Below are 21,142 nucleotides of genomic sequence, written 5' to 3'. Positions count from 1 at the left end.
TCTCTCCAACTGCTGTCAGCACCTGGCCTGTTAGTGTGTGTGTGTGTGTGTGTGTGTGTGTGTGTATAATTTGGTTGCTGCACTTTTTCTATGTGTGCACTATGCTTATGATCCCAATCTGTGTGTCTGTATATTTGACCTTTTCTGTTTTCCATCTGTTCTTGTATTCAGGGTTCCCCACTGGCAGAAACTTATTTGATTTACTGGTCATTATGGAGAACAAACAACTAGATGTACAATGGCTATTTTAATGGGATGTGTCTGTCTGTCTGCCTTTTTTACACATACATGTACACAAAATATGCACACCAAAATAATTGCACAAATTTCCTTTACACTAGAAATCCCTTATGGGGGAAAAAGAGGTTATTTAAGATGTCTGTTCTTGACTTCTGTAAGCTTCTACTGAACATGTGCTTTTCTATGGGCAAAAAGTGTTTTGCATATTTTGGTAAAGTTTACTTTCTTTACTATTGATTGTGGAAATGTTTTTATGCAACCTTTCTGTATAAGAGATATAAAGAAAGTCTGCTAGACAAGGCTGGAGATAAACCTATCTAAGAAGAATGTACTATTGTTTTTCCCACAATTGTATTAACTTTTGACATTGCATTTTAGCAGTAAGAAGTATTTCATTATTGATTTTAAAATGCCTGTGGCAAATAAGGATTACCTGGTCAATATATTTCTGTTGAAGCAGGAATATTGACAGGTGAGAATTAAAACTTCTTCAAGCTGCTTTAATGAGATTATTATTCTAATTATCTGTATTCTTGACTACTGTCTGTTTTTATTTAAAAATAGAAGATACAGCTACAAAGCTTCCAAAAATCTGTAGTTGTCCCTTTATGAGGCTATAATTTTCATGTAATTCTCAGCTAAATAGCTGCTTTAAGCAACTTTTCTTGGAAGAGGAAAGTCAAAGGAAGAATGCTAGGCAAGGCTAAAGACCTTGAATTCTATTTTGGGAGAAAGGCAGGATATAAATCAAATAAATAAATAAAGGGGAAATATGAGAGAAATACAGATTCAGTCAGATGAAATTATGTTTGTTAAATTCTGAAGGAAATACACAATCTGTATGTTGAACAGCAACTCGAGAATACTTATCAAGCTTTTAGAAATGTGTTTGGCTCTGTTTATAGGAAAGCTGTAAGCACTGCTTGACTTGTGGTGATAATTACTGTCCCAACCAATATCATTAGATTGGATAAATCCTGGACTATTACGTAACTTTTAGGAAACTTGCTATTGAATATTGTTTCTCATCAGTGGCAACAATAAAAAAAATCTGGAGGATATGTTACTTTTATGTTCATCTTTTGTGCAGTCATCACTTCTGAGAAGTAAACTTTGCCCCGATTGATAAATAGAAAGGTCAGAGATTTGTGCAGTTTGGAGTTAAGTGCTCAGGTATGTTCTCACATTAGATCATGCCTTCCCAGGATTCCCTAGCACTGAACCAGGGCAGTTAAAGCAGACTCAAACTGGATTATTTCTGCAGTACATTTTGGACCCATGCCTGAAGTAGATTCATCAGTTTTATGGAGTCTCTTAAAAGAAAAGAAAAGTCTTATCTTTCAGGTGTGTTCAGTGCCTGCAGCTCTGAATGTCTTAAAAACTGGTATGAATTTTCCAAAACAGGCTAGCAGTAATTTCTACCACATGCTTCATTCTTTTTCAACCACCCACTGCTAATGAGCTTCCGGAATGAGATAGATAAATAGGTTTGAGATTCCTTGATCTAATCCAAAATTTGTATTGTAATATGTTGGCCATTTCAGGTAACAAGGACACAAAGGTATGCTATCTATCTTAGCCTGAAATCCTGGGCACATTTATCTGGGCACGAGGACCCAAGTCTAAACATAAAATTGATTTATGTTTCATACACCTTATACAATATTTTATGCAACATTTTAAATAATTTTGTTCATGAAACAAAGTTTGAGTATATTGAACTGTCAGAAGGCAAAGGTGTCACTAACTCAGCCATCCATGAAAAATGTTTTGGATTTTGGAACATTTCAGATTTTGGAATGCACAAATGTATAGCTATAGTCTGTTGTCCATAGATTTTTAGAATACTGGATATGTAGTGCCAATCTGAACATGTTATAAAGCAGTGTAGATCTCAGTTAGATCACTGTTGTTAAGTCTGTTAGATCATAGTACTTAAGGCTGCTGTTCCTTTTACATATCTCTACTGTAGTAGCTACATACAGCTGGCCCTCTTTGTCAATAGATTTTTTATCCACAGATTCAAGCATGCATAGTTAAAAATATCCCTATAAATTCCAAATAGCAAACCTTGATTTTCCATTTTATATAAGCAACACCATTTTGCTGTACCATTATGTTTAATAGGACTTGAGCATCCACAAATTTTGTTATCCATGGGGGTTCATGGAACCAAACCCCAGTGGATAACAAGGGCCCACTGTATAGTGAACTTTCATAATATTAAGAAAAAATGTTTCTTTTGTTCCTTCAACTTGTTTCTGACTTATGGTGACGCTAAGATGAATGTATTACGGGGTTTTCTTGGCAATATTTGTTCTGAGGGGTTTGTCTTTGCTTCCTCTGAGGCTGAGGGAATGTGAATTGCCCAAGGTCTCTCAGTGGGTTTCCATGGCTAAGTGGGAAGTCAAACTCTGGTCTTCAGAGTTTCAGTCCAGCACTCAACACTACATTCACTGTCTTGAAGTTTGGGATGAGAAAATGTGTTAACTTTTAATGTAAAACTCAAATTCCCTCCATGCTGAATATGCTATGTGCCAAATTTGGTAATTTTCCAAATTATTGTTCTTGTTGTGTGCCTTTAAGTCATTTCCGACTTACGGCGACTATAAGGGGAACCTATCCATTATACTGGAATACAACATTTCCCCCAGTTGCACCAACCAAATTGAATAGGTGTGATTATTCCCAGCATAAATGGGAACTTATTGTACCTGCCTGCTATACAATTTGAGAGCCTCTAGTGGAATTCCCTGCAGGAATTCAAAACACTCAAGGTACTTTTAAGAGTTAAATACCAGTTTCTCCTACAGTTGTTGTTGCGTGCCTTCAAGTCATTTTGACCTATCATGGAGTTTTTCTGAGGCTGGGAGAGTATAACTCACTCAAGGTCATCCTGTAGGTTTCCATCGTTGACCAGGCAATTGAACAATAGTCTTGAAAGTTATAGTCCAATGCTCAAACCACTACACCACATTGACCCACTTTCTCTTACATTGCAATTTTTATTTCTCCGTTTATTTCAGTCCCAAATACATACTACACGATTTGAATAAGTTCATTTCAGTTCATTTTTAATAGGATTTTGTCCTTCATCCCCACTTTAAGCATTTGTGAATTAACGTAGGGTTGGAAAAATCCAAGACACTTAGACCCCTAGATGTCTGGAATTTGAAATCACACTGAGCCCTTTGTAGAGTTAATTCCTAAACATTTAACATCTGAAATGGGTTTCCAAAATTGCTTGTACATATCATTTGGTAACCTTGAGGGAGCCTTCTATTGCTAACCCCAATGATAAAGCTAGCTTCTTAATTACATCCATCAACAATTAAAACTAGTTTGAGTCTGTCTTTATGGGCATGCCAGTGGTTTTGCCTTTGGGAACTTGTTCTAGGGTGTTGTGCCAGCCACCCACCTCTTCAGGCTTGCTCATACTAGTATTGTCTGGCATAGTGGTTAAAAATGCCTTGGACAGGAATTCCCCTGACTGCATTCAGTTCAATCTAATACTTAAATTATGGAGTAATTTATTAACTAATATGAATCAAGTGACCATCAGTCATTAAGAGTGTGTTTGATGAATATAGTCACAGGGTCTCATCTGTTCAAGAGATGGAATCATTAGAAAAATGTCCTCTTTCCTTTTTGGATGGTAGGTTTTTCTTATCTCATTTGTCACATGCCCGCCTGTTAAAATAAATTTTCAGTTGAGAGAAAAAATTAAATGAATCGTGTATTTTCATATATATCTATGTATACATTGATTTCATGTATATGTCGAGGGCAGTTTTGGGGGGCAAAATTATGGATTTTTATATGACCCGTTTATTAATCAAAGGTAATACTTAGGGGCATTTAACAAAGGATATAAAGAATGAAGCAAAAGAAAATGCTGCCAAAGAATTCATAAAATTCTGGCAGGCATAATTATTTTTGCCCAACCTAGAGGCTGGATGGATGAGAAGGGAACTATGGTCAATGGTGGCTGTGTGGGGAAGGCAACCAGGTGCAGGCAGGGCTAAGAAAATGTGCATATTTCAAAGAGTCTGTAAAAGCAAGAGTTCAGGTACAGCATTAACTCTTATCAAAAAAAAGGAACTATCTCCTTCTCTGAAGAGTGGCAAAAGGCAAGAGCTTAATGTGAAGTCAAAGGCTTTCATGGGTGGCATCCATAGTTTTTTGTGGTTTTTTTGAGCTATGGGGCCATGTTCTGGAAGAGTTTATTCCTGATGTTTCACCAGGATCTCACTTCCATGCTAGCATTCTCTGAAGATGCCAGTCTGAAATATCAGGAATAAACTCTTCCAGAACATGGCCACATAGCCTGAAAAAACCACAGAAAACTAGGCAAGAGTTTACTCCGTCCTGGGAGCCCCTAAATGAAGAACATGTCCCCTCTCCTCTCTTGGTGCTCCTTTGAAGAAAAGTACCAAAGATCTGTTGCTGCTGCAGGTTTCCTCTCCAGACATTCAAAAATGCCGGAAGCAGTTCCTCATCAGAGTAAAAGGGGATGGTGCTTCTAAACTCTCGCCTTTTGACACTCTACTCAGAAAAGAGAATGGTTCTTTATCTGATAAGAGTTAAGGTACAGTACTTACACTGACTCATGGATAAGTTGACCCAGTTTAGTTTGGTCAATTTTTGGCTAAAATGTCTACTTTATACATAAGTATATACACTGATGCACAATGGAACATGGTTGTGACACTATCTTGAAATCTATTGTTGTTGTTATTATTATTACTATTATTATACTTTATTTATATAGCACTGTAGATTTACATAGCGCTATACATACAATCAATAAAATCGATTAAAATGAAACCTGCCAATTGCGTACATTCTAGAGGATAATAACAAAATCTACTTCATTAGACAAAAATCATTTTAAATATTAATCTCTGAGCAGGTAGGAGCTATGTTTTAGATTTTAAATTATCATCGCTGAAAAAAGGTAAAGGTAAATAGGAGAACAACACTTTGAAATTAATCCTTTTTGATATTATGGCTTTTATACTCCAACATTTTGGCCCCTGAAGAAGCTAGCCCTCATCTCAGGAACATGAATGGAGATATCCATTTAGGACTGTAGGGGATTGGGGCTAATTCTTCCCCATGTGCCTATTACCATATTAAAATTTCTTTTCCCTAGCTGCTACCTGCCATGTGTGTCAAAATATGCAGGTAGTTGTATGTTTTCTCCTTTGGGGGAAAATAAAAAAATAATAAGTTGGCTTGATCTTCATTTGGGATGGACAATCTCTTTTTTTCTTGAGCATTTTCAGTTCGGATTCTGCTCACTGCAGGCTTTTACTTGACTTAAAAAACAAAACCCCCAAAAACTAGCAAGGCAATGAGCGAGAGATTGCCCCAGTGTCACAACTAGTCTGGGGCTAAGATGATGAATGGAGAAATTCCTATATTATTTTTTTAAAGTTGACAGACTTACTGAGTACAGTACTTACAGGGGTGCTGGCACTTTTCAACTGACAGAGTTATAGTGATTTGATTCCACTTTTACTGCCATGACAACATCTTGTGGTAAATTGCAGTTTGGGAAGGGATGCTTAGAATTCTCTGCTAGACAGCTCTACTGTGTCACCAAACTACAAACCTCAGGATTCCAATGTGAAAGGGCCTTTGTCTGAGGTTCCCATCTGCAATATGGAGGCTATAATAGTGACATGTCTTAACAAAGTTGTTGCAGAGGGTGCTGGGGTAATCGATGCAAAGTGCCTTGAATACTCCCAAACTCTGTGTAATTGCTCAGTTGTATTGCTCAGTAGCACACAGAGAGCTATCACTGTTTTGAAATGTCAAATCTGATATGAATATGATAGATTGGCAGACATTCTTCTTCATACATGTGTGTGTATGTATGTATGCATTTAATATCCTACCTTTCTCCCAACAGGAGATCCAAAGCAGTGTACAACATTTTAGAAGCACAATACAATTTAAAAACTTAATACAAAGTTAAAACACAATTAAACTGTATTTCTATTTCAAAAACATCATTAAAAATGAGTGAAAGCAGCATTAAAAGATGAGTAAAACACAATAAAACGAAAATACTACACCCACCTGCCCATTCAAAGCTCCATCTGCAACAATACCCTAGAAACCAAAAGTGTCCTTAAAAAATGTTTTGGTGGAAAGACAGTAGGCTTGAAATAGTTTTGGAGCATTCACAGTTGAAATTAATAATAGCAGTACCTTCCAGATGAACCTGTTTAATTTGCAGATACGCTGGTCTGTATTGGTGTACTTACAAAGATGGTTCAAGCTGGAAATGGTGCTCTCCTTGTTCTATGTATACACAATATATACATTTTAATTGTTTCCACTAACCTCTCCTTCAAAAAAGAGCTGAAGTATGCACTGATTACCTTTGATTGATTGGCTTTAAGATCATTAAATCATACCAGCCAAACTTGTGCTTTGATTCAGGCCAGAACAAGCACAAGTATGTTAAGATGTGACTCACAAGCCCTTGAGTTAGCTGCCTTCATATTGTTGCACAATAATGATGTCATATTTTCTTTAATATTTTTGACCTCTGAGTGCATTCTCCTTCTTCTATTTCTTAATGAGCCTTTTAGTTCATATATGCATATAAAAATTGCCCTAAATCAGACTCTCCCCATTTGAACTGTATTTTCCTTTTTTTATTTTGATTTTTTAACATTTTGTTAGAACAGGAAACATTTATTTCAACCTCAGACAGAATTTCACATTTTCCATATCTTGCTGTAGTAAATCTTAACAATTTGATCTATTTCGGAACAATCCAGAACACACTGCATTGAATTTAAGTCTAATTTATTACAGTCAGAATTTAAATACCTGTAATTTCAGAGGAAAGAATTGGCAAGACCACTTCTGAGTATTCCTTGCCTAAGAAACCCTATGAAATTCATGGGGTCAGCATAGGTTGACAGGTGACTTGAAGGCACAGACACAAGCACTAGTGTAAGAAATAGCCTTTTAAACTAATTTGATTAATCAGCCCACTGTTCACTCCATTTGATGTGATTATTGCTTTTAAAATATTCACTATTCTGTGATTACAGCTTCACTCACTATTTGAATATTCCTAGTAAGAACTATCCTGGAGGGATTTTTTGAGAAATTTTAGGCATTATGCATTTTATGCACATTTGAGCATTTTAAAACCTCTCATATTAAAACTGAGGAATCTTAAAGCATGTGCACAACTCTGTTGTTAAGAAGCAGTGAATTTAAGTCTTCAGCCCTTGTTATTGGTAGCAAACTCTATAGCATACAATGCAACTTATTTCTGAATAAACATGCATAGAATTAGGTTGTAATGCTTATAACTAGAATTGTGGCTTGTGTTTTAATTTTTTTTAACTGTTGCTACCAGAAGTAGCACTGTGTACAGATAACAGACATGTAAACATATACTACACATTTATAGCATGCAACCTAGAATGCAAACATAAAACATCATTCACTGAATGAAACCTATGAAACCTACAGTATATGGTGCCATTTTGAGATTAACCTTGGTACAATTCTTAAGTGAAAATATAAAGATTTGTAATTTATAAGTATGAGAGATAACAGTTACATTTGCCTTGTAGATTTCTGAAGATACCTCCGTTCTATATTTGAGTGTTAATAATTTGGTATAAGCATTCTTTCACTACTGGTTCATGCTGTATTTGTGGATTATCCTACATGAATATTTAAGACTTCCAAATAAAAGTGTGGTTTAGTCTTCCAGTACACCATGATTTTAAAAACATTGTACAGATTTGTTTCTGAGAAATTTCTAGTTTGTCTTAACTATACCTCTCTTATTTAATGTTTCTGTTAATATGCTCCACATAAAACCATATAAATGTATTTCACAAAACTACTAGTCAAAGATATGTAACTCTGCTAGGTTTATTGTAATCCCTGTGTATGAGTGAATGTACTGTTCTTTAAAAAGGTTTAAAATTATAATGGAGTTTTTATTTTATTTTTCAAAGATAGAATTTTTGAATAATTATTGTCTCTTTTGTGTTCACAGGTTGCAGTTGACATAATGGGGAAAGGTCCAGAAAATTTAGCTGTTCATCAGTCGCTCAGTAGTCAGTGTAGATTCTGTTTTCTCAGTCAGCAGCTACATCTGGCTACTGGGTCTCTGAGGATATCTTCTATCATCTCACCACTGTACATCATTGAGAACCATTTGAATCTCTTGAACTGCTGTTATTTTCCCAGGATGCAAGGGAAAAAATTCAATAATGTCTAGTGATGTAACTACAAGTAGTTTACAAGAAACATCAAACAGAACTTTTTTGAATGTAGAGCACCTATTTTGTTTATTATAGTATCCATCATAGGCTGACAGTAAACAGTCACTAATTCTAAACTAATTCAATGGGTCTATTCTAGTTGCCTCTTGCAATTGGAATTATGCCATGGATGAGAATTGTGCACACTTCAGATGTTAGACTATAGCTCCCAACATTTCTCCCCATTATTTGTATTGGCTAGAGCAGTCCAAGAACATCTGGAAATATATATATTTTCCCACTTGCGATTTAAGCTGTTGTTCTTGCAGTGCACTGGATTACGCTCATGAATTATGTTCTGCATTTTAATTGTATTTCTCTGGCACCATCATTGCTTAGGGTTGCAGATACTTGAAGACGATCATCCAACCTTGGGGCCTGAACCTGGCATACAATGTAGAATTCTGTGATTGTTAAGCAACAGCTACATTGTCTGCTGGGTTTCAGGCTGCCTGGAAATACAAAGCAAAATCTGTACCTGACATCTTCATTCTGAATTGCACTGCCTGTCTTTCAATGTTTGTTTGTGTGTCTGAAGGAAAAAAAATCTTATGTGAGATTCCTCCTTTCATAAAATAGTTTCAACCCATTGGAAAGCTTCTTACCTTAATACTAACTTTAAAAAAAAAGGTTTTGAGCTATAATATATTGAAAAGGATAGCATTTGAGTAGTGCTGTTACATTGTTCTTGAGAATATGAGAGCACCTGGAAGGGGCATTCATTTTTATACAGTAAGATCAAAGTTTTACACCAGTAATTTCACCTAAATAACCCGCTTGTATACATGCATGTGAGATGGTACAGCCCTCCTGGAGTTCTTTGTCATTTGGAAGTACAGATGGAGGAGCTGTGTGGCTGAACACTTCTCCACATAGGAATCATACACTTTAGAGGGAAGGCAAAGCTAAGATGCAGACTATGAGCCGAGGAATTTTCAATAAAGGGGAATATTGCTTCTCAACCTCCACCTGCATTCCAGAATGGTAATGTCCAAGTGCAGCTATAGCACATGATTCTTTGAATATGTAGAACTCTTTTCAGAGTAAAACATTCCCCTCTCATATTCTACTGTTCTCAAGCTCACCAAAGATAATTTCCCTAACTCCAACTATTTTAGCAGTATCATAAGAACTCCCTTGGATAACCAGGTTAGCCTAGATTAATTTTTAATTTTGATATAATTCCATATTTTATTAGCATTTGAGAAAGGAGAAGTATAGGCTGGGCATCCAAAATTATATGATTTTAGTAATGGCTGTGTCCTGTGATCCTTGCTACAGTGGGGGCTTGGCATTTGGTGGTTCAAAACATAGAGATGTTCCAAGGTCACAGCAACATGATCTTGCTATACTTCTACTAGACCGGGGTGGTGAAAATGGCCCTGAATCCCTCTTTTTCAGCGCTTGAATCCCCATCCAGTTCTTCCATCCTTTAAAAAAAATGATGTAATGTTTGGGTGAATCTTTGCCCCCAAACCATGCAGAAAGAACACACCACAAATGCATGGAAATGTGTAGAAGCATCCCCGCCTTTCCCTCCAGAACCCACCACCAGTATTCTTTTTGTTAGGTCGTCTCTCAGACTGAGGATGTGATATGACATCACTTCTGGTTGCCATTTTGAGAGGAAGTAAATAAGATAATTTGGTGCTGGGGAGAGTACAGCCTGTGGGCAGGTCTTAGCATGAAAATTAGTTAGGCCCAGGCTTGACACACTTCCCTATCCTTTGCTAGACATTTGTTAGATAAGGCTATGCAGTGGTGCTATTTGCTCTCAGATGAATACAGTATGGTCATGTGCTGGAAGATACTAAGTGGCTTCTTTATTCACCACAGTGCTGCCCACCACGTGACTTCATAGACCTCATATTATAACAGTTTTTTAAATGAGAAGAGTACACAAAAGCCAAGGAGAAAATGCTGTTCCCCTTGTCTGGTGTAAGACACTCAAGTGTGCCATCTCAGCAAGCAATCTTAATAGCATTGGAGTATAAAGTTTGAATGACTGTATTAGATGGTTATAACATATGTAAATTTCTGTTCTGTTTTTTTTCTTTAATATTGTTTATAGTGTAATATTTGCTTTGTGTGTTGACTATTTTCTGTTATGGAATTTATGACTGGTTGCCTTTGGCATTTTTGTGTGTGTAAAGACAAGGATGCATTTAAAATGTAAATATTTTATATTAACATCACAATAAATCATATTTTTATTTACATTTCATTTTTATATTTTACAGACTAATGTGATCAAAAAATAAACAAAATCATGTTCCAAGTTGTTCACAGTCAGATGGAGATGGCAAATCAAGGGGGAGAGGGGCAAACACAATCAGTTGATGCACTAGCCTTGAAGTTATTTGTAAATGTCAAAAGATGGTTGAGAAGTGGAAATAGACTTTCTCATACTGGCTAGCCATCCAGCTGGGAACAATTGAAGGAGATAATGTGGAAGGCTGGGGAGGAGTAGTGTCTATGTAGCAGCCATACATAGCTAAGTACAGCGTGGAAGTTTACACATCAAGTGTTTTATCCATCTTTTTTTCTTATAAAATTACTTTTTGTTGAAGTTTATTTTTTCTGTCTTTATACCTATCTTGTAGGTATAAATTGGCGTTACATTCTATCTGTTGTCAAAAACACGGATACTGTTTGAACTTGAATTGAGTATTATGTCATATTACAAATAGATACACAATGAATTCTAAGAATGCTCATTCTTTCAGAAGAATGTTGCAGAAGCCAAACTGATTAAACCAAAGCCTTGTAACTCTTAAAGTACCAATAAAGCTGGTAACTGGTGTCAGGCTGTTTTTTATTACAGATTGCAATTTGTCATGACAGAGTAGCATGTGAGCTTGCCAGTCCTGAAAGATACATTAAACCAGAATGTAGAAAAAAGTGGCAAGGCTGGTTGATGAATTCTGGAAGTTGTAGTCCAAAAAAGCTACAATTCTAAGGTCTCAATTAAATAGAGAGAAAATGATTTGTGTGGGACTTAACCAGTATCTCAGTTGAACAAAAATTTGAACACATAGCAATAGTTGAGGCACTATGCCACATTGGTGTCATTTCACCTAAAAGGCTAGTAAAGTATCCATTTATGTGCCATCTACTTAAATGTTTTTCAGAGAAGCTAATAAATACAGGATTCATTGGAAGGGGGGCAGATAAATGTTTTCAGCACTTTATACTTAGAACAGTAGCTCTATAATGAGGAGTGTTTAAAACTTAGACATATGAACTGAAAAGTTTTCAGCCATTTATCAGCAGTTTAAATCTTAATATCCTGAAGACCTCATTGAGGAACAGTCAAACATGACTGATCAGTTGAAGAATTCTGACTCTCACTCCTAAATCACACTCAGGCTCCTTAACCTGATAGCTGCAATTACTCTTGAGTTGTTTGCAGGCAGTTTTGGCTACCTGCTACAGACTCTTTGAAATTTCATGTTTCACAGATTAGCTGAGATTGCTGCTATTATTGACATATCCAGAATGTGCTCCTATATTTAGCATTAAAAAGCACACCATACTGACAATTGGTAATTTGTCCAAGTATATTAAAAGCCTAACTATACTGCAGATTGAATGAAGACAAATGACAAAGATTAAGGGCTACAGACCTTGTAACATGTACAGACTAGTCCACAGGATTCTGCTATATGTCTGGGCATTTGATATTCTCTCACATAGGTCTCGTGAACTGGAGCTCTGCTTGATGCTCTAACATACTGGTGTAGATCAAGCCTGTTGACCTCTTAGGACTAAATTATACATTAAACCAGTGGCACTCAAACTTTTTACCCTTTGGACACCTCCCCTTTACATCTACATGTGGATGTTGCCCACATCCACTTGACAAACAGTACTATATGAATAAAAATATTTTGTTCATTTGAGTGTGTATTTTCACTCTCACATTTGTGTATAGCAGGGGTAGGCAACCTTTTTGAGCCGGGGGCCGGGTTGCTGTCCCTCAGACAACTGGGGGGGCCGAAGCAGTGGGGTGGAGCTTCCACCCTCTGGGGGTGGGGGCGGGGCCACGTGCTGGGGGTGGATCTTCCACCCTCCAGGGGCGGGGCTGCATGCTCCGCCCCCAAAGTGATAATAATAATAACACTAACAGTTACTAGCATGGAAACTACTAAAATGCAATTCAGAATAGAAGGGAGAAAGCATGCACCACTGTCTCAACCCAGAAAAGCACAAGGAGCTGAGAGTAGTTTTTGCAAAGAGACCACCAAGGGCAAGTAAATAATAATAATACTAACAAGTTACTGCTAAAATGCAATTCAGAATAGAAGGGAGAAAGCATGCACCACTGTCTCAACCCAGAAAAGCACAAGGAGCTGAAAGGAGTTTTTGCAAAGAGACCACCAAGGGCAAGTAAATAATAATAATACTAACAAGTTACTACTAAAATGCAATTCAGAATAGAAGGCTAACCCCCCTCCCCTAAAGAAGCAACCAACCTCTCTCTGGCTTGCTCTTGCTCTTGCTCTTGCTGGCCGGCTGGCTCCTCCTTCTTCCTCCTCCTCCTTTCCCTGCTCTTCTATTGATAAGGAGGAGGAGGGCAGAGGGCAAGGTGGAGCCCGATGCAGGCCTGCTGCAGCCCCTGGAGCCCTGTTGGAGTGCTCCAGGGGCTGCACCTGGCCTCCTAATGGCGCCGCCATTTTGTTTTTCAAAATGGCGGCCGAAGTCTCGCGTGACCTTTGCCATCCTGAGGTCACGCGAGACTTCGGCCGCCATTTTGAAAAACAAAATGGCGGCCGGAGCGGCGCGAAAATGGGGAAAATCGGCGGCAATCGGCAGCAGGACTGCGCAGGGGCTGGCAGGAAGGCCTTGGCGGGCCAGATCTGGCCCGCGGGCCGCAGGTTGCCGACCCCTGGTGTATAGTCATATTATTCAATATTTAATTCAGTGCATGTGTAAATTTTACCCATACAATATTGAAGAAGAGAAGGAGGAAGATCAGGGCCTCTAGGTTTCATGCCCCCCCCCCCCCCCCCCCGTGTAAGAATTAAACTCTAGCCAGGTGTGGCATAAAGTGTACAAAGCCCCTTCTCCATTACAAAGAGATTTTAGGCATTGGAAGATGGAAAGGTATGCCTAAAAGCTTCCCAGAGCAACTGCTTTTCCACTGTAAAATTGCTAAGGTGCTTTCCTCCACCAGGTTTAGAATCCTGTTCAATGGAAAGCAGCAGGGAGATTGTGAGAAGTGGGTAGTAGGATGAAGTTTATTAATTTTCTGTGCCAAAAATGAGAAAAGAGGTTGTCCAGCTAACATTTCACACATGACTGCTAGACAGTGTGAGATGCATTTCAGAATGACCTGGTAATCATGCTGTCTTGGACGCAGTAGCCCTCCAGCAGGCTTGCATTGCCCACTGTTAAATGCTGAGGACCACATGACTGTTCATGTCTACACTACTGTTAGCAATGAGTTGCCTCAGCAGTTTCACTTCCTTATCGCATTTCAGTTACACACATGGTGTTGAAATAGCCAGGACAGGCTGTGGGTGACATTCCTGAATTGTTTTTAAATGATGCTGCTTGCATTTAACAAGGGGATACATTAAGAATATGCTGTTACTGATTTTTCTTCAGGTGATGAGTTTTGTTAGCCAACAGCAAGGAGAGGCTCTTGGGTAGTGGGAGGCTAGTTCCTGGCCTAATGTTAGTAACAAACTTTGACCAAAGGGACCAATATGTGCCAGTGGATTTCCTGGGGCATCTGACTTGCACAATCTGCAGACGGGGAGATATTTCTCTTTGTACATGCTCTTAGTTTTATACTGTTCTGTGACTCCTTGGTTTGGACTAATGTAATCACTTCTCATTCTCTGATTTGGCCAACTGTTCTCAGTACATAAGCAATTCAGCCCCCTTTTGTGGTCCTTTTATTTTAATATTTGATTAGTTTTCCATAATGTTTGTCTCACAGCACATGTATTGCATACTTTGATCACAAACTACCTTTTTAAATTGATGTGTTCTGCTCCTGTTTGTGTGACAGCCTGTGTGATGAACTTGAGTGTTGGACTAGGATTCTAGGAGACCAGGATTTGAATCACCATTCAGCCATGGAATCCCACTGGACAAGTTACATTTTTTCAGCCACAGAGGAGGCAATGGCAAACCCTCACAATAAATCTTGCCAAGAAAACCCCATGATAAGTTGGCCTTGGGGTCTCAATAAATTGGAAATGATTTGAAGGCATGTAATAACAACAATTCCTACTTGGATTAGTTACCCATTTGTTTCTAGACTTTGTTTAAATTACTAGCACTAACCTTTGATTTCCTGGATAGCTTGGCGCCAGATTATTTGATAGGTCACTGACACCCATGTGAACATGCATAGGCCCTAATAATAATAATAATAATAATAATAATAATAATAATAATAATAATTTATTTGTGTTTCCTCGCCTCTCCCAAAGGATCGAAGCGGGGTTACAGACTACTAATAAGCTTCAGAGCTACTCTCGGATCCACTGCTAAGGTCAGTCAAACTGAAAAGTATTAGTGATGGGGTCCTTTCAGTGGTGATCTCACACATGTGGAATTCCAGTGACAACCCCTGAGCTCTCTTGGGGCCTTTGAGGCAATCTCGAGACTTTGTTTTTAAATAAATCTTAAATTTGTATTAACCAATTTTTGCTGGCCCCCTGTGGATATTTTGTTCTTATGTGTCTTCATTTATGATTATTATGTAAGCTGCCTTGTGAGAGCATGTCCTGAAATGGTGGAGAGAGAAAAAGAGATTAATAAGTATCATGAGAGAAGCAAGTGTTTTAACATGAAACAAAATGCTTAGCTTGTGGTAGGAGGAGCCTTGCACATTTGTTGTGGGTCTTGTAATGCTTGTTTTCCTTTTAAGTATGAGCCCCTTTGCAGTCATGCTTTGTCATTGTTGTTGTAGCGTGCCTCCTACAAGGTGAGAAAACATTCCTAGTCAGCACTTGTGGATGCAGAGGGTGGCATCAAAAGATATAAATAAAAACAGTGCAAAACATTTCCCTAGAAATCACATATTACTTGGATTTATGATAATAGTCCAGCATTTGAGTTATTAGAAGAGGAAGTTAGCTAAAATTGAAAGGGCCATGCAGTAATCATTTAATTGACAAGACCAATAAATACAAATACCTTCCTTTTCCTTTAAGTCAGAAAGAATCCAAAAATAAATAAATGTTTATATGGGAGAAAGGGAGGGGGGACTGGCAAGAAAGGTTAATTATTGTAAACAATAATCGATTTTTAATGTAAAAATTCCACTGACAAAACTTATTGCATCAAGCTATTTCAGTAAAGGGAATGTTTGAAAATTGGTGTAGTGTTTGATGGTCTGGAGAAACCAATGTGGTAACCTCCACCTGTCTGTGGCATTACAAAAAATTCACAAAGGCTGGAATCCTGCTCACACTTTTGTGGGGTTAAGCCCCATCAAATACCTTGGGACCTAATTCTCAGTAAACATGCATAGGATTGCACTGTAAATGGCTTTGTTCAAATCACACTCAGCTTAGCCTGCTTTCTAGACCTGTAAAGCTAAATTATACTTTCCATTTCCTGAAATATCCTTGGGTCATACACAAATTTTGTTTGAAATGGTAAAAGGATATAAATCTGACTGTACATTGTTGCAATGCCTGTAGACTAGATTGTAGAATTCAAAGATATAGCTGTGTTAGTCTGTAAAATCAGTATGCAAAGAAATCCTGTAGCACCTTCAAGACACAGGAGCAAAGCAGACTGCCCCAAAGGTGGATTAGGGCTGTGGCAACTGCACACCGCAGCCCCAATCCATCTTGAAGTGGCTGAAAAAGAAGCAGAGACACTCCTTTTTCAGGTGGCATAAAGCTGGCTTTCTGCCTGTGCTGTGGCCAGAAGCTGGCTTCATGACACTTCAGTAGCATGTGGAACATAAACACAGTGCCACTAGAGCATCATGAAGCCGCTGCTGTGTAAATGGCCAGGCAGCTTCCAGGTGACTTAGGAGCATGCGGCGTGTAAACACTGTACTCCTGAGCACCTGGAAGGTGGCTTAAAAGGGCCGTCTGTTTCGGCCCACCTTGAAAGAAGTTGGTAGCACGAGCTTTCGTAGGCTCAGTCCACCAACTTCTCTCTTTCAGTTAGTCTCAAAGTACTATAAGATTCCTTTATAGACAAGATGACACCTTTGTACTTGCTTCATCTAAAATAGGCTCTACGTTGCTGTCTGTACAGATAATCCTAAGAACACAAGATCAACCTTGGTGGACCAGACCAAAGGTCTCTCTAACTCAGTGTCTGTTTTGCCACCATGGCCATGCAGCTCTTAACTCATTGATCCAGTTCAGATTTGGTCCTAAATTTGTTTAGCCTGGCCACAGGAGTGGATAATTTTAGTACACTTTCAGTTAACTGTGTGTTGGCTATCAGATCTAAACCACAAACTAATTAATTATAACTGTTTAAAATTAACTTTAAACCTGATTCTACACTTGTAGCCATATTTTTCCTGAGATGAAATGGGGAACAAGTTAATTGAAGATCCTAGATTAAAATAAATAACCCTAGCTGAGACCAAACAGCCACAGTTGAATGTACACTGCATCACAAGTAAGTATGTAAGTATGTTAGCAAGATCTGGGATGGTTGTCTTACACTTACAATTTTAAAGAAGCTTAATCTGTATGTTTATAGGTAAAGCTTTTGTGAGAAACTCTGCCACAGGGTGTGAGAGAAGAATCTCCACAATCAACAAAACCAAACCCACATAGACACTATCTTCTCTATCAAATAGAAAATTTTATTGATGTGATTTCAGCTACTTCACATTAACAAACAGCACTTTTGAGACATTTCAAAAACTTAGATACTTTGTTCTCTAGGTTGCTTAGTAACACTTGCAAATGTTAGATTTCTCTCAGTCAAGGCAAAAATGCATTTGATTTTGCACTTCAGTCATCATTGCAAAATACTCTTCCAAAATTAATGTCTGTCAAGGTAGTGTTGCTGCTATGTATATGATCAATGACTTTGCCTTCTGTTTATTCCCAGATATAAGAACTGCACAAGCAATGTTTCTCTCTTGCCTCAAGTAAATTGTTGCCTTTAGGGTCATATGGACATTGCTAATTCTGAAAGATGAAGGAAAATGTAGGGTAGCACCAATACAGGATATCACAATGATTAAATAGGATTGATATAATGGTTCTGACATTGTGTGTCAGTTGCCTGTTTACTTGTGACAACTTCAGGAATACTCAGGTGGTTTTGCCTGTTATTTCCTCTGAAATATAGCCTATGGTATGTGGCATTCATTAGCAGTCTCCCATCCAAGTACTAACAGGACTGACCCTGCTTAGCTTCCAAGATCAGGCAGGACTGGGTGTCTGGATATTTGGCCATCTGGCATCATGACACAATCCTATTTTCATAATTGTATTGGACTGACTTGCTGGATCATTGGCACCTTGATGATCCTTTAAATAGGACAGCTGCCCACATGCACATTTTCCTCCTGAGTCTCCATACTCCAGCCTACTCAGCTATAATGGTTACCAGTGCAGGATCAGCAGCTCTAAAGGGTATCATCTGTGCTGAGACCAGGAAATACGAGCTGCTGTTCCCTTAAGAGCACCTTCTCTCTTGCCTGAAATTCTTTTTAATCAATCTGCATTTGCCCACAAAAGTTGCTCTTTTTGGCTTTCTAATATACCAAAACCACTGCATTTAGGGCATAATTCACAGATACACAAGTAATCCTGTCTGTAGTTTATATTTGATTTTAGTCCTGTTGTTTCAGTGCAAGCACACCAGCTCAGTTGTCTAGTGAATCACAGCCCTTGTTGCAATATGGCCAAGTCTTCTCTGAATTACGACTTGTTTACATAGACATAGTGGCTGCTCTTGGTAACAGTTGTCTGGTCCTGGGAAGACAGTTTCCTTTTGCAAGGAGCTGTATTGACAGGAACTGAGTCAATAGTTAAAGGACTAGGAGTGGACAGCTGTAATACCAACAATATAAACTTACATGAGTGCTTCTAGAATTACCTGCTTTCCTAGAGTACAGCATATAAACTATTTCTCTTTCTTTCTTTCTTTCTTTCTTTCTTTCTTTCTTTCTTTCTTTCTTTCTTAAAAAAATACAATTCAGCTCTTTGGGGCAAGGACTTGCCCTTTTGTAATCTGCAAATTATCACACTTATTGCACTATGTATAGGATGCTTTTAGTGAGAGAAACTATGGCCTGTTACAGACTGCCAAAATAAAGCTGCTTTGGGTCTCTTTGGAGGTATGCTGTTTAAATGATGCATGGGTCCTAAGAGTCCAGAGGTCGCGCCAAAGCCATACTCCATTCCTAAGCACTGGAGTGCAGCTTTTGGTGCAGCTTCCAGATTCTTAGGATGCATGCATTATTTAAACAGCATACCTCCAAAGAGACCCGAAGCAGCTTTATTTTGGCAGTCTGTAACAGGCCTATATAATACAAATTTTTACCTAGCAACATGCCACCTTTTCATTTAAAACTCACTTACAGTAGCTTACAAAAAATAATAATTAGGAAAAAGGGCATTTATTGAGACCCCAAGGCCAACCTATCATGGGGTTTTCTTGGCAAGATTTATTGTGAGGGTTTGCCATTGCCTCCTCTGTGGCTGAAAAAATGTAACTTGTCCAGTGGGATTCCATGGCTGAATGGTGATTCAAATCCTGGTCTCCTAGAATCCTAGTCCAACACTCAAGTTCATCACACAGGCTGTCACACAAACAGGAGCAGAACACATCAATTTAAAAAGGTAGTTTGTGATCAAAGTATGCAATACATGTGCTGTGAGACAAACATTATGGAAAACTAATCAAATATTAGAATAATGTTTCATAATGATTATTTGTAGTAAACTATTTTAAATAATTCTAAAATAGAAAGGTAGTATATTGCTACACAAAATCTGCATTATTCAATCTGTAAAACATTTTTTAGAAACCACTTCAAACAACATGCTTTAGCAATTATATCAAAATGACTAGCCTATGGAAAATCTGTGGTTAGCTAATAAAATTATTAAACTAATTTTAACTGCAAGTTGAAAATACTTATCGAACCATAAAATTAATTAATGCTGCTTTATCTACACCCGAAAGATCAAAGTTGTTTGTGCTGCTGGTTTTGCACCTTAAGGGGGAAAAAGTGCTAGTCTTTTTGTATACTATCCTATACATTAAGGATGAGCAGTACAGAGGATCTGGAGAATGTCTCATCATGTTTTCCCCCACCACCCAGGACCACTGCAGGTTGCAATTACAGTATATATCTTATGCTCTCCATGTAAACTCTTCGTATATCCCCACTTCCTGATATTTATCACCAGTTATTCTTCGTGTATTCCAATTCCTTTATTTACTATAGCAGAAGGTGTCCTGTGATACCTGCTCACCTGCCAGCAACTTACCAAGCTTGCATTTTCCCTTTGGAAATTTTGTTTAACTGTAGATCTCATGGCTTAAACATCTAATTAAAAGTGTTGGTTATGCCTTATAAAGCCCTATATAGCTAGGCTCATGGATATCTGAAGGACTATATTGTATAATATGAGCCTACTCCAGTTTTTGCAGTTATCAATGAAGTCCCATATTTCAGTCCTGCCACCTCATACCTGAGGTTGTAAGTACATAATGTTATATGAGACAGGAGGTTTTCTGGATGGTTGATCCCAGACTCTGGAACACCTTTCCTAGGGAATCTAAATGTTTTCCTTCTCATCCTTCCTTTGGTTGTTGGAGACCTTTTAAAAATTTTGACAGTCTTTTGAGAACTAACTGCTTTATGGGGAACTGTTCTTAATTACCTTGGGAGTTTAATTATATTTTAAAAATATTTTTAGTATGTTTTAATCTGTATATGTTTTTCCTGTATCTGCTTTAATTTTTGAAACCAATACTTTGAAAGCAGTTATTTATTTCAAATAAATAAATAAATCCACATTTTCTGTGTTACATATTTCTCCTCTCTGCTCCCACTGCTTTTTAAAAGCCGGTCTGCTAAAGAGTTATGGAAAGCTCAAAAGCTTACATACCATTGTAAAATTATAGTTACTCCATATACTCACTGTCCACTCTTGGATTCTGTTTTGTTTTTGTGGATCAACATAGCTACTTCAATTTTGTATGTCCTTTTAAAGCAGGGGTAGGCAGCCTGCAGCCTGCGGGCCGGATGCGGCCCAGCGAGGCCTTGGGACTGGCCCCAGCCCGGTCCTGCCGCCGATTGCTGCCGGGCCCTTTGGCCTCTCATGTGCAGGGGCAAGGGGGTAATTGTCTATAGACGCCTCAGAAACATGCATTTATATTAACATTTTTTTTAAAATCAGCAAATTTTTTTGCGTGTCCTCCACTTTTTTAAAAAAAGTGTCCACCATTTGAAAATGTTGTCCTACATTTGTCCCAGTTTATTTATTTATTTAAATTCTTTAAAAATTATTTAATTATTTATTTTTTGGCTTTGGCCCCCCAGTTGTCTGAGGGACAGCAACCCGGCCCCCAGCTCAAAAAGGTTGCCTACCCCTGTTTTAAAGGATGTAATTTAAACAATTTGCTTT

The 21,142-nt window shown here is 38.1% G+C and overlaps 1 long non-coding RNA gene across 3 annotated transcripts in view; it reads left to right on the top strand.

Moving 5' to 3' along the window:
- LOC149319527 (uncharacterized) overlaps positions 1 to 8,316 on the top strand; it is an 81,344-nt gene extending 73,028 nt beyond the window's left edge. For all 3 annotated transcript variants that reach the window (XR_016279873.1, XR_016279875.1, XR_016279876.1), the window contains one exon: positions 8,285 to 8,316. This is a non-coding gene — a long non-coding RNA (uncharacterized LOC149319527). The remainder of the gene's footprint in view (positions 1 to 8,284) is intronic.
- The last annotated feature ends 12,826 nt before the right edge of the window (positions 8,317 to 21,142 follow it).

Source organism: Sceloporus occidentalis, unplaced genomic scaffold (assembly GCF_023333645.1).
Source record: "Sceloporus occidentalis isolate IW3139 unplaced genomic scaffold, rSceOcc1.0.p SCAF_2, whole genome shotgun sequence".
Classification (NCBI taxonomy): Eukaryota; Metazoa; Chordata; class Lepidosauria; order Squamata; family Phrynosomatidae; genus Sceloporus; species Sceloporus occidentalis.
This window is presented reverse-complemented; position numbering and strand designations above follow the sequence as displayed.